This window comes from Danio aesculapii, chromosome 13 (genome assembly GCF_903798145.1).
Source record: "Danio aesculapii chromosome 13, fDanAes4.1, whole genome shotgun sequence".
Taxonomy (NCBI): Eukaryota; Metazoa; Chordata; class Actinopteri; order Cypriniformes; family Danionidae; genus Danio; species Danio aesculapii.
This window is the reverse complement of record NC_079447.1, coordinates 13,730,136-13,743,139: the sequence shown is the minus strand read 5'-3', so window position 1 is coordinate 13,743,139 and position 13,004 is coordinate 13,730,136.

Genomic DNA, 13,004 nt, shown 5'->3' with positions numbered 1-13,004 from the left:
TCTAAATTCAGTTCTAATTTCAAGCAAACGAATAAATGAACAACAATAACGAAATGTGGTTAAAAAAAAAACTAGTTATGTCCAAAATGAGTTCAATCCAAACACACGTCTTAATCTTATGCCCCATTTGGTGATGCAGTTTCGGGAACAAGTATACTACCTAAAATTTCCTGTTGGCACAGAATTTACATGTTTGGTGAGCAGAGCGGAGTTCCTAGATAAGTATGTATATGTGTAAAATTTGACCTCAGCACATGTGCAAGCTAGTAGACGGTGCACTTCGCTGCTTTTGGGGTTTGGTCAATACAGCCACAAAATACTCCTGTTTGGTGCAAGCCATTGAAATGAATGGGTTTCATGGCGCAGCACTCTCCGCATCTGATGTGAAAGCTGCTTCACACCATGCAATGTTTAAGACTGGAGAGAGACTGGAGAGGCATTCAAAATGGCAAATTCAGTGCGTTCTTAGTGATTAGTGACTATTAACTATAGAACCCATGCAGCGAGAAAAGGAATAACAGTTGTTGGTGTTTTACTACCTCTACTGTTCATTTCACCTGGAAAGTGCAGTAAATTCTGTGTATTGTGTGGGTATGGTTTTGGAGTTTTGCATGGATGTATTTACTGTGAGTTTTAATATAGGGGGAGAAAGTTTCAAGACAAAGAAGAGTTTCTCTGCTCTTCTGATGAAATTGTTTTTATTCGAAGTTGTACCTTCAGACGTTTTCATTTATTAAATATACCATCTGCTGAGCGACAAGACAGACTTTGGATGTTTTATGGATCATTCTCTGGGACCTGCAGAGGAGAAGGAACAAAGAAATGCAGAAGACAAGATGTGAAATTTTCTGTAACATCGTGTGTCAGATGCTTGATCTTTATTGTAAAGCAGCACATCTGCTCTGTTCAGGTTTTTGGGAACATTATTAAACTGTAATTATCCAGACCACTGCAGGTTTGTATTCGGCTGTCAAGACCGCAAACTTTCCTCCTGCTGTTATTCAGAGTCATGTGAGGAGGTTTGCATTTCTTTTTTTTTGCTGCAGCAGAGCTTCTATAGAGTGATACACTGACTTCTCATACTTTTCTAAAAGCAGTAATCCTCCGCTGAAGGTTTCTATCATCATGTCACTAATATTGGTGTACACGTCAACAGGATGGCTAGTGTAACTTCATCATAGTTACGTTAGCTTTGCTTGACTCCAGAAAAGCAACAGGCTGCTTGAACTTGTCAGTGGTCACTCAGCAGTGACACTAAATAGCTGACATGATTTTGACCTCTTGTTTATCACATGGATCCGATCTCAGCTCTACTGAAAGAGTAAAGGCCTGTTCATACAAATAACAAAAACTAAATCAAACTACTGTGTAAACGGACTATTAACAGGGTTCATACGGTCATGGAAAACCTGGAAAAGTCATGGAATTTTGACATGGCATTTTCCAGGCTTGGAAAAGTTTTGGAAAAACAGAAAAACCCACAATGTTTTGGAAAAGTTGTGGAAATTAGTTTAACAAATATCTGTATACTTGAATTAGGGCTGTACGATATTGAAAAAAATCTGACATTACCATATTTTGTATTTCTGTGATGTATATTGCGATGTGAATACAATTCTAACAGGTTTATTTGGATGGATTGGGTGGATTTTGTAGAGGAATGAATCTCGAATAATATATAACAAATAAATTACAAGCAAAAATAAATAAAATATAGTAAAGATAAAAGTAAATGATGGTTTTCAGGTATTCACTATTCTGGTACAAATATTGAATAATCAACAGTGCATAGTCTTCATTGTATATTATTTAATCTTTGTTAAAGATACAAAAAATTTCTTGTGGCCGGATGTTTTAAAATTTGAAGTATTGAAATGTTCACACAGTCACAGGCCTTAAAGGGACAATTTACTCAAAGATTAAAATGTACTCACTATTTCCTCACACTTCACTTGTTTCAATACCATAGGAGTTATTAAATTATATTCTTTGTGTGTTCATTTAAAAAAAGAAAAGAAAACTTGTTTGAAACAAGTGAAGGGTGTAATGAAAATGGTAATTTTTGGGTGAACTGTCTTTTTAAAAATGTATGCAGATGATAAACTTTTACTCCATTATAATTAAACTCTTTATTAAACTATAATCCCAACTTTGCATATCCTGCGATGTGACAAGTGCAAGCTCTGTGATTGGTCGGCTTGGTAGCGATGACGAGCATGGGCGATGCTGAGAGCCATGAGCCCGATGGAGTGATTTGCTTACAACTGTTGAGTCCTGTGAAGGAGCTCCAGATGGAATCTTTTGTTTTGTGTTTATCTAATGATTAAAGTTACTGCACATCTGCAAGTTCTTTGCACATCCTATGAATGAGCAACTTTTAGCTACTTGTTGCATTCACAAAAAACAAAACACCTGCAAGGAAGTCGACACAGAGGAACATAAAAACCTACTGCAAGCGAGCATTTCAGAAGTGTTATTGCAGAGCTACACAAACAGCATGGAGAAGTATAAATGCATGACTACGCACCATGGGTCACAGCAATCACTCAACGCAGAAGTATAAATCAGCCTTAAGCAACAAGAACAAACACCTATGGTGTACGTATCCCTCAAAGTTGTTTCAAGACTTCACACCTAGCTGATGATTGATTATAAAGCTTTTTCGGCATGCTGTCCTGGGAGAGAGCACTGAGCTCATAAGATCCTTGAGCCCGGGGCTCCCTCCTATTTGCAAGGCAAGAGGGGAGTTTGAGCTTAGGTAGATCTCGAGAACTCCCCTGCTGTAGTAGCTAATGAACAGATAATGATTGCTCTTAAGAGATAACTACTTACTAGGAGCATGTCTATGGTGCCGATTTGTATTAGTCAATTAAGTTAAGTTGCATGTTTTTGGAAGGTGGGAGGAACCCGGGTGAAACCCACATGAGCACGGGAAGAACGTGTAAACTCTGTACAGAAGCATTGACTGGCTTGGTAAGGACTAGAACCAGTGGCGTTCTGGCTGTGAGGCAACAGTGCTAACCACTGGGCCACCGTGCCACCCATCTAGGAAAGGAGAAGGAGTTGGGGTGGAAGTAGGGATTCAAAAAGAAGATGATTAGGGTATTTATAGTGGTTTAGGAATCGTCTGATTGGTGAATCATTGGATAATGCAAGACCAGTCGCAAGCAATCATATGCACATGATCCTCTCGAAATTAGTTTATAAATAAACTTCACTTAGCACTAAATGTTTAGAGATGATGTGACGCAACACATATTTATGTGTGCCTTTGATAGTACACCTTGATGCTTCTTACGTCCTTGTTGCAGCTCCAGTGGCACCGAAGTTAGGCACTAAAATTCATATGCTGATTCAGTCCAGTGCATACCGTTTACATAGGGTTTCGGTACCCAACCTTAGTCATTAATATGTAATGTGCATTAAAATGCCAGTCTCGGTTAGTTTAGCGTTGTATATTTTAAAGTTCTTCTTTTTTGTTAACAGGTAGAGCACAAACAGATAGATCAGAATAGAATTTACTACATTTAGAGATTTTTTTGGCTCTATTGTAAACCTTTCATTCCTCTGAAGTTCTCACAGAATTATTATGGCATACGGATGAGCTCTTCAGAATAGAACACTTACAATGGCTTCATTAAAATACTCATGTTGCATATTTAGTGCCTGGTTCAACTGGATTGCTAATACTTGGCGAATAAGATTCACTCAAAAGTTTAGCGAATTCTTTGTCACCTCAGTACAACCCTTCATTTCCAAGTTCATTTTCTTCACAAGTCCATATTCTCTGAAAATAGAGAGCGGGAGAGAGTTTCCTGTTAATATGTCGAGCCACTTTTAAAAATATATTTTTTACAAAAGGAATGAAATATTCATGAGTTCCCATCAATGTATGATAGTGAGAGAGAAAATGGAACAGCAGGGCAGAAGGTTCCGGAGGAGGGAAGAGAGCCCTTCAGTTTCCGCAACTATAGGGATGAAATAAAGAGCCACCTTCTTCATTTCCGTGCCCTCGTATATCCATTTATCCTTTCATCCTTACATCCATTCATTGCTATACCACCTTCTATTTTGCATTTAGGCTGAAAAATCCATTAGCGTTTCCTCTTGTGCTTAGTTAGTGAATGCATGTAGACCTGAAGTTTACAGCCTTTTATCTGTAATTGTGTTTAATTGTTGCTGTCGTTTATGTTGTTTACGTGTTTTTCAAGACTCAATGAGAGATTACTCTGACTTTAAACAAAACGGCCTTGAAAATTGCTTGACATAATTGTCACATTGTGAGCCTCACATGTCATCAAACAATGCAAAGAAGCAATGTGTCTCGTTTTAGATTACGCAGGTCAGTCAAACTGCTTTTAAAATGTGTCTGCTGATGTGCCAAACCTGTGTCTCATTTAGAGACCAGACACAACATTTTAAAAATGTAGCACACAAACATCCACTTAAGCATCCCCTTCTTAAAAAATAGCTCTGAAAATGCTGAAATATTTACAAAACTAAAGTATTTTAAGACTGCTTTAAAAATATGAATGAGTAATCTTTTGTCCGATGCGCTTTGAGGGTTTTGGGATGGTAAGTGTTTACTGAATTTGAAGTGGCTGAATTCTGCGACACTAATGGCAAGTTTATTTATATAGCACATTTCATCCACAATGGTTATTCAAAGTGCTTTACATAAACAGGAATAGTGGTGGAAGATTCGCATTATGGATGTGCAGCCGACAAATCTGCAGCTACTGCGTGATGCTCTCATGTCAATATGGACCAAAATCTCTGAGGAATATTTCCAAAACCTTGTTGAATCTATGCCACGAGGGATTAAGGCAGTTCTAAAGGCAAAATGGGTTCAACCTGGTACTAGTAAAGTGTACCTAATAAAGTGGCCGGTGAGTGTATATAAAACATTGCAATGTCTGATTTTTCCAATATCGTGCAGCCCTAATATATACAGTAAGTGTTGGCGGGGTGGATGGATAGGGATGAATAACTGATGAATATATTGGCAGACTAATTTGGATTAACATATAGACAGGGCCGTGTTAAATGCGTTGCTGAATATATAGATGAAGGGATGGATGGAAAAAATGGATAAGTAACTATTTAGATGGATGTATATTTGGATAAATGGATGAATAATTGGAGTGTAGGATAAGTTGATGCATGGATGATTAATATAAAATTAGTAATCATCAATCATTATTATGATATATTCGTCATTTATGCTAATTCTACCATAACTTTTTTCATTCAGAGTTTAAATTATATTTTTTATTTTATGTGTGATTACTTGTAGTTAACCTTAATCGTAGTTTTAGTTATTTTTTATATTAATTCTTAGGCCTACTAGTTGTCTTTGCTTTAAAAAAGTGAGTAAACCTATTACCTTTAAACTTTGTGCATAATAATAAAAATCAAGGCAACGTAAAGGGATATTTCACCAAAATGGAACATTCTATCATAATTTACTCATCCATTGCTTGTTTGCTGTTTGACTTTCTTTTCTTGTGCAGATATTGTGCAGAAAAGCTAATCTTTGACTTCCCTCTGCTTTTCAATGGTTCAATGCAATCTTTCTTCAAAATGTCTTCTTTAGTTTTCAATAGAAGAAAGAAAAGGTTTGGTACCACTAATAACTAAAGCATTTTCTGTAAAGTCTGTGGGATGGAATTTTCAGGTAACTGTTTGCCACGTCTACACTTTTTCTACACGAGAGGTTCTGTTTAATCCTCCATTTAATCGCCAGATACTGTCAGCTGCGCAAATAGCAGCTATATGTAAAATTTAACATCACATACACCATCACAAAACGGCTTGCATGGACTAAGATTAATATTTCAGCTCATGAAAAGGCCGGTATTGCTATTAAAATGACGCAAGCAAATAATAAGGTTTATGTTAAAAGCATCTGTGCATTATCAGACACCATCCGTGAGAACACTGCACAGCTAACGTTAACAGATTCATTCAGGTCAAGCAGTGCGTGCAGGGCCGGTGAGTGGTCCGTGTATCTTTTGGTCACTCAAATATGTTATAAAAATGTATTTTCTTGTGATAAAGGGCTTTCGTTGAGACATATTTTCATAAAACATGCATATATGCTTGTTAGTTTTGATTAGTGTTTATTTCAAATGCAATAAATCTGTTAATATAAAACTTGTAGTAATTGGTGTGTGCGACTAAATTTTGGCTAGTGCGCCTACATTTTTTAAGTTAGGAGCACCAATGCTACCAAGAAAAAAGGTTAATTTCGAGCCCTGTAATGGCTTTAATCAAATAATGTCATTATAATGCAAGTCAATGGGGGAAAAACAGCCACTAACATAATGAAAGGGTAGTCAATTTGAACAATACACAAGGGTTAAGGCAACTGGATTACTCTCTTTTTTTAAAGTAACTAATTGCTTTTACAGTGTACACTCAGACAAACGTTGGAAATGCTAATCTGCTTCCCTGATTTAAACAAGTGGTGCTTACTGCAGAGCCACTTGGGCAGAGCTGAGCTCCAGCAAGGGGGAGCTTGAGCTCCAGCTCCTTCCTTGCACTTCTTCTACGAGTGATGTCACTGGGGGTTGGGGTTAGGGGTGGGGTGGGTGTACGCATTAAAACAGCTTACAGGAGGAGAAGCGAGAGCTCAAGCTCCCCCTCGCTGGAGCTCAAATGGCTCTGCAGCGAGCAGTGTCTCGATTTAAATGCAGTGCAATGATTGAAATTTCAGTTGAAATTGAAGTTTCATCACAGTACCATGTGCATGAGTGGCAAAATGTATGTTGCAATTTCAGTCTCCTGATAAGAATGGTTGTTTGCATGCATCAGCGCAGCTCATTTACATTTTCTGGCAAGTCTAATCACAATAAGACCAAAAACAACAAATGTCCCTCTTAGCGACTAACGCAAGACAAACGATACAATCAAAAGATGTACAGTAGAAGTCCGAATGATTAGCCCTCCTGTGATTTATTATTATTATTTTTCTTTTACAAATATTTCCCAAATTATGTTTAACAGAGCGAGGACTTTTTTCACAGTATTTTCTATAACAGACCCCCTAGTTTTTCCGGATTCCGTGATTGCTGAATCCAATGCAAAATCAACAACAAATTGCAAGTTTTTGCGATCCTGCAAAATTCTTAACTAAACGCAAAATAATCGCAAAAAAAGCAAATAATCTCATAAAGCATCAAATTCCACACCATATAATCAAATTATAATAATTTCAGTTTGCAAATAATTGTGTTACATGACTTATAGACGTTGCATTCGCAGCACACATGATGTATTTGAGTGTGAATGACGTCTCACCTGCGTAACAATCATTACATGGAATGGAATGGGGGGCGGGGGAGTTTTCAGCTTGTGCAGTAAGCAGATGAAGCACGAGTGATTACATGTGAAGTCATAGCAAAGATGTTACATCCTGTGGTTTGAATTGGGCATCTTACGCAATTGACATGCTTCAGGCTGCAAAAGAAAGTTGGAGAAATGGAACAGACAGGTGGAGATTAGAATGGTTTAATGATGACGAGCGCTGGATGTGACCGAATTGAAGAACATTATTCGTGATTTACATGTATGACTGGTATTATGATGTGCGTCAAATCGATGAATGATTTCATTTAACTCTTTCCCTTCTGTTAACAAGAGAAAACGCTTCCCTGATGAGTTTTACGGCAATCCGTGTTGTGTGTATTACGCTCCGGGGAGTGAAATCTGAGAGAAACTGAGATTGTGGATAAAAATAAGAGTTATACAACCTTCCTTTGGCTTAATCCCTACCGTTTCAGATCTTGTCTTGACAAGAGACCAAAATAATGAAGCTTTATTTTTAGGATTTTTGTAATTGTCGTTGTTTCAGATTGCATACCTAACATAGGTTACCTAATATGGTAATATATATATATATATATATATATATATATATATATATATATATATATATATATATATATATATATATATATATATATATATATATATATATATATATATATATATATATTCATTTTCTTTTCGGCTTAGTCCCTTTATTAACGAACCGCCAACTTATCCAGCACATGTTTTACGCAGCGGATGCCCTTCCAGCTGCAACCCATCTCTGGGAAACATCCATACACACTCATTCACACTCATACACTATTGACAATTTAGCGTACCCAATTTCTGGGAATTACCGCCAGAAAATCAATGACATCAATTATACAATGACTTGCCTAATTACTCAAACTTGCCTAAATAACCTAGTTAAGCTTTTAAATGTCACTTTAAGCTGAATCCTACTGTATTGAAAAACATCAAGTAAAATATTATGTACTGTCATCATGGCAGAGATAAAAAGAAATCCGCTATTAGAAATTAATTATTAAAACTATTATGTTTAGAAATGTGTTTAAAAAATCTTCTTTCCATTAAACACAAATTGGGGGAAAATATACATGTAGGCTAATAATTCAGAAGGGTTAACAATTCTGATTTCAACTGTATTGACTTATTGATTAAAAGCATTCATGAATATGAAAAAAAGCTTGCCGTTTTGCATAGATTTCTCCGCTACAGGCTGGCTTGGCTAATCTCCTCTTTAGGTTTGAGAGTGTGTGATATGAGGGTGCAGACTTTCCAGACTGTGATCCCGCTTGACTGCTCGAGCGTGAGGGAGTATAGAAAGAGAACCCGGGACGCTCTCTGATCTGCGGCGGGAGCTTCCAGGGTGTCAGACGGCACGCAATACTCACAGATGAGAGGAAGCCACATTAAATATGGAAGTGCTGTGATGCTCAGACAGACTACAACAGGACACGGAAGATGTGATGGCTTTTGTCACGCTCTCTGGAGAAGAAGCTGAGATTTGGGCTATAGTGCATGCGTTCAGTCGCTCATTCATATTTTACTCCTCTTTTCCTTCTGCTTAGTGCTGTAATTCAATAGCGCTTATGTTTCTTCATGCAGAGGAGAGTTTGGACTGGACCTTTACATGCTGCTTTTGTCTGAGAAGATGTCAGAGAAGTCTTGTAGTGATGCCAAAAGTACTGATGTTTTTGTACTTGTAGATATTGAAATGTAGATACAATATCCCTTTTTCTGCAGTATCAAGGCCTTCTGGAGAGTTTATGGTGTTATGGCCTACATTATGACCTATAGTATAGTCTGTCATATCCCTTAAACAGATAGCATCAAGGGCTGGGGGATTTAATAGAGGTGATTTTTCATGCACATATTGTAAGTAAAACTGGTTCTCGTAATCCTCCAGCATGTGAGATTAGATGGAGTTGAGTTCACCACACTAGTCATAATAGTTTACTAGTCATAGTACATTGATAAGCTATGTAAAAATCCAAATCAGAATGAGCTTTATTCGCCAAGTGGGAGCAAACACACCACCAACCTGATTTCACTAGTTAGGATATGTTCTTGAATTAACATGTGTGTTGATCCTGGAACAACATTCCAGTCAGGCAGTCAGAATGAATTAATTATCCCCTCTGATTTTGGGAATAATTTACAGTTATGGTTGTGTTTAGAGGTAGGAGTAGGTTTGGATTACATTTTCGAACAAAGATGATGTTCCAGGATCAACATAGTTGTTAAATCAGGATTGCATCGTACTTGGCATAATCTTGACATGCGCAAACACGCAAGGATTTTTTTCAGTGTTTATACAGTACATACATACATATCAACACAAGACATAACACAAGAACACAAAATGACATTTAAATAAGTGGGAATAAAGTAAACAGTAACAATTCTGAAGATATGTATATAAATATATATCTAGATGGTTTATGTGAAATATGTTCATTGTTGTGTTTTTTTTTAACTGTACAAATAAGTAGAAAAATATTTATATACAAACATTTACAATTAAATTACATTGAAAGTTGGTTTAAATTCAAATTTGGGTTTAATGGGTCGAGAATGACATTGAGATATGACAGCTGCGCATGAAATTACAGCATTTAATAACTTATTTTTACTCCAAACTCGCCACAAATCTACAGTCGAGTGTTTGAAATCTTTCTGTGACATGATTCCATAGTCATGTGTTTATTAGTCACATTAAATCAATAAAAGCAGTAAAATCCTTTTTATTCAGCAAACTACTACTTTCCCCTCTGGATTTCCTGGGTTTTTTATGTGTTATTGGACAGGCTTGTTCCCCTGGCCTTTGGAGGAGATTTGCTACAAATCACACATGCTTCCTTGAAGACTTGCACAACCATCACAACTTTGCTCAATCATGTTTGTGATTTCAATTTGATTAACCACCAAGCCTTAGCGGCAAATATTGTCAAAACCAATGTTTTTTTTTTTTTTTTTTTTTTTTTAGCACAGTTTTTAAAGTAAGTGTTGAGGATGAAATTTCTTAATCAACAGCAAAAGACAAAATCACTATTTAAAGGCACAGTATGTCATTTTCGCCACTAGGGGGTGCATATTCACAACAAACAAAGTACTGGTCTGGCTGGGCCCCCATTAACAATTCAATGAAATGTCACTGCAGTTTGTAACACTTTGCTCATACACTGAAACAAACTATTCAAAGATGATTCCTTGGATTTACCCAATTTTTTGTACGTTAAGTGGTTGTAAACAATTTATTTGGGCTGAATTTAAACAAACAAATTAAGTTGAACATTATTAAATTTAATTTGTTTGTTTAAATTCAACACAAATAAATAGTTTGCAACAGTTTTGCATGCAACATACTTAAAAAAAAAAAAAGGTACACTGAAAAAAGTGTTTTCAAACAAATTAAATTATATGAGTTTGCCTGAATTAGCCTCTTTTCTGACAGTAGAGTAGGTACATTCACTTGTGAGAACGGGCTGTAAAATAAACCCTAACACTGAGCCATGATTGAGGTTTTAACTTAAATAAAAAATTTTGTCATTTTTAATCATGTGCCGATATTTTGCAGTCGTATCAAAAATGGTTTTAAGTAAAAGTATGGAAGTTATATATTCCAGTATCATGACAACACTACTGTCCGATTTGTTCTACTCATCTCTGGGTGTTTTTAATGGCTGGAACTGTGTCAATCACACAGACGGCCTGTTATATAAAGGCCTTAAAAGTGTGAGAGTGGCTTTCTGTCTTCGCTGTGTTCTGAAGCACAACAGCCTTCACCAACTGCTGCCTCTTCAGAGACCGTCCTCACCCTCCATCTGACTCACGCACCTTCTGTGAGACACTCTGACAGTCTTCCAGTCGTCTGATTGGGCCATGAGAAGTGGACTTGACTGGGTATTCGGCCAGCTTAACTGAGATTTCACATTGGGAGTGTGGAAGGACGGTTATTGGCATAGAAAAACAATGGTATTTTGATATATTGCTTTACAGGATGAGCACAAGAGTATTTATTCATCTCTCTTTTCACACAAAATAGTTTGAAAAAGTAAACAACAAATATAAGGGGTTATTATCGTTGACTACAACTTAAAGCTTAGAACTCATAAAAATTATGTAAAACTGTGTGTAGTGATTTAACAAATCAATATTAGTAACCAGTGATGTGTTATAAATAAACGGCGATAATAATAGATTAACTTTTTTCTGTAACAAGTAATGAAATAATTTACTGTTTCCCCCATTACAATGTCATTATTGATACTAACAATTAAATGCGGAATTATAAAGTTGATATATAAATTGCAATTGAGCTCACTGTCGGCCTGCTCTGGTGTGTGGGTTTGGGGCACATAACTGATGATGATTGGCTTTCACTATCCTGAGTTCTGACTTGATTCTTCACAGTAAACCTAAAAAAAACTTAAAAAAACTGTAGCAGTAATTTTGCCCACAGTGTGCTTCAATAATAAAACCAGAAAAATAACAGAGGTTTTGAGATTTACCCACGGTGGTTTGAAGTTTTTGTGCTGACTTGGTCATCAGATTCAGTGCTCCTATTCAATACACTCATCGTAGCTGAAATCATAGTGCAGGAAAGTGTCTGACACTGGCAGAACTTCAGAATCACAGGAAAAATCTGATCACAATGTCTATTAAATGGTTGTCAGTGAACATCAAATCAACAATCAAAGATGACAGGTTTTAGGCTAGGATTACTGGAATCTTTTTGGATTTCCCAAATTTGTCTCACGTGGCATTCACACTGAGCACACCTTTAATTCAAGTTGCATTTTGAGTTTATTCACTTGTGTGTGAAATTCACTTCACAACAGATGCAAAATCACTCCAGTTTCGTTGATGACGGTCGCTACTAGAGCAAGCTCATGACTGGATGACCGCCGCCACTAGAGCAAGCTCCTGACTGGATGACGGTCGCTACTAGAGCAAGCTCATGACTGGATGACGGCCGCTACTAGAGCAAGCTCATAACTGGATGACGGCCGCTACTAGAGCAAGCTCATGACTGGATGACCGCCGCCACTAGAACAAGCTCCTGACTGGATGACCGCCGCCACTAGATCAAGCTCCTGACTGGATGACGGTCGCTACTAGAGCAAGCTCATGACTGGATGACGGTCGCTACTAGAGCAAGCTCATGACTGGATGACGGCCGCTACTAGAGCAAGCTCATGACTGGATGACGGTCGCTACTAGAGCAAGCTCATGACTGGATGACCGCCGCCACTAGAACAAGCTCCTGACTGGATGACCGCCGCCACTAGATCAAGCTCCTGACTGGATGACGGTCGCTACTAGAGCAAGCTCATGACTGGATGACGGCCGCTACTAGAGCAAGCTCATGACTGGATGACGGTCGCTACTAGAGCAAGCTCATGACTGGATGACGGCCGCTACTAGAGCAAGCTCATGACTGGATGACCGCCGCCACTAGAACAAGCTCCTGACTGGATGACCGCCGCCACTAGATCAAGCTCCTGACTGGATGACGGTCGCTACTAGAGCAAGCTCATGACTGGATGACCGCCGCCACTAGAGCAAGCTCCTGACTGGATGACAGTCCCTACTAGAGCAAGCTCATGACTGGATGACGGCCGCTACTAGAGCACTATTTATTTTACATCTACAGAATCGTGAGA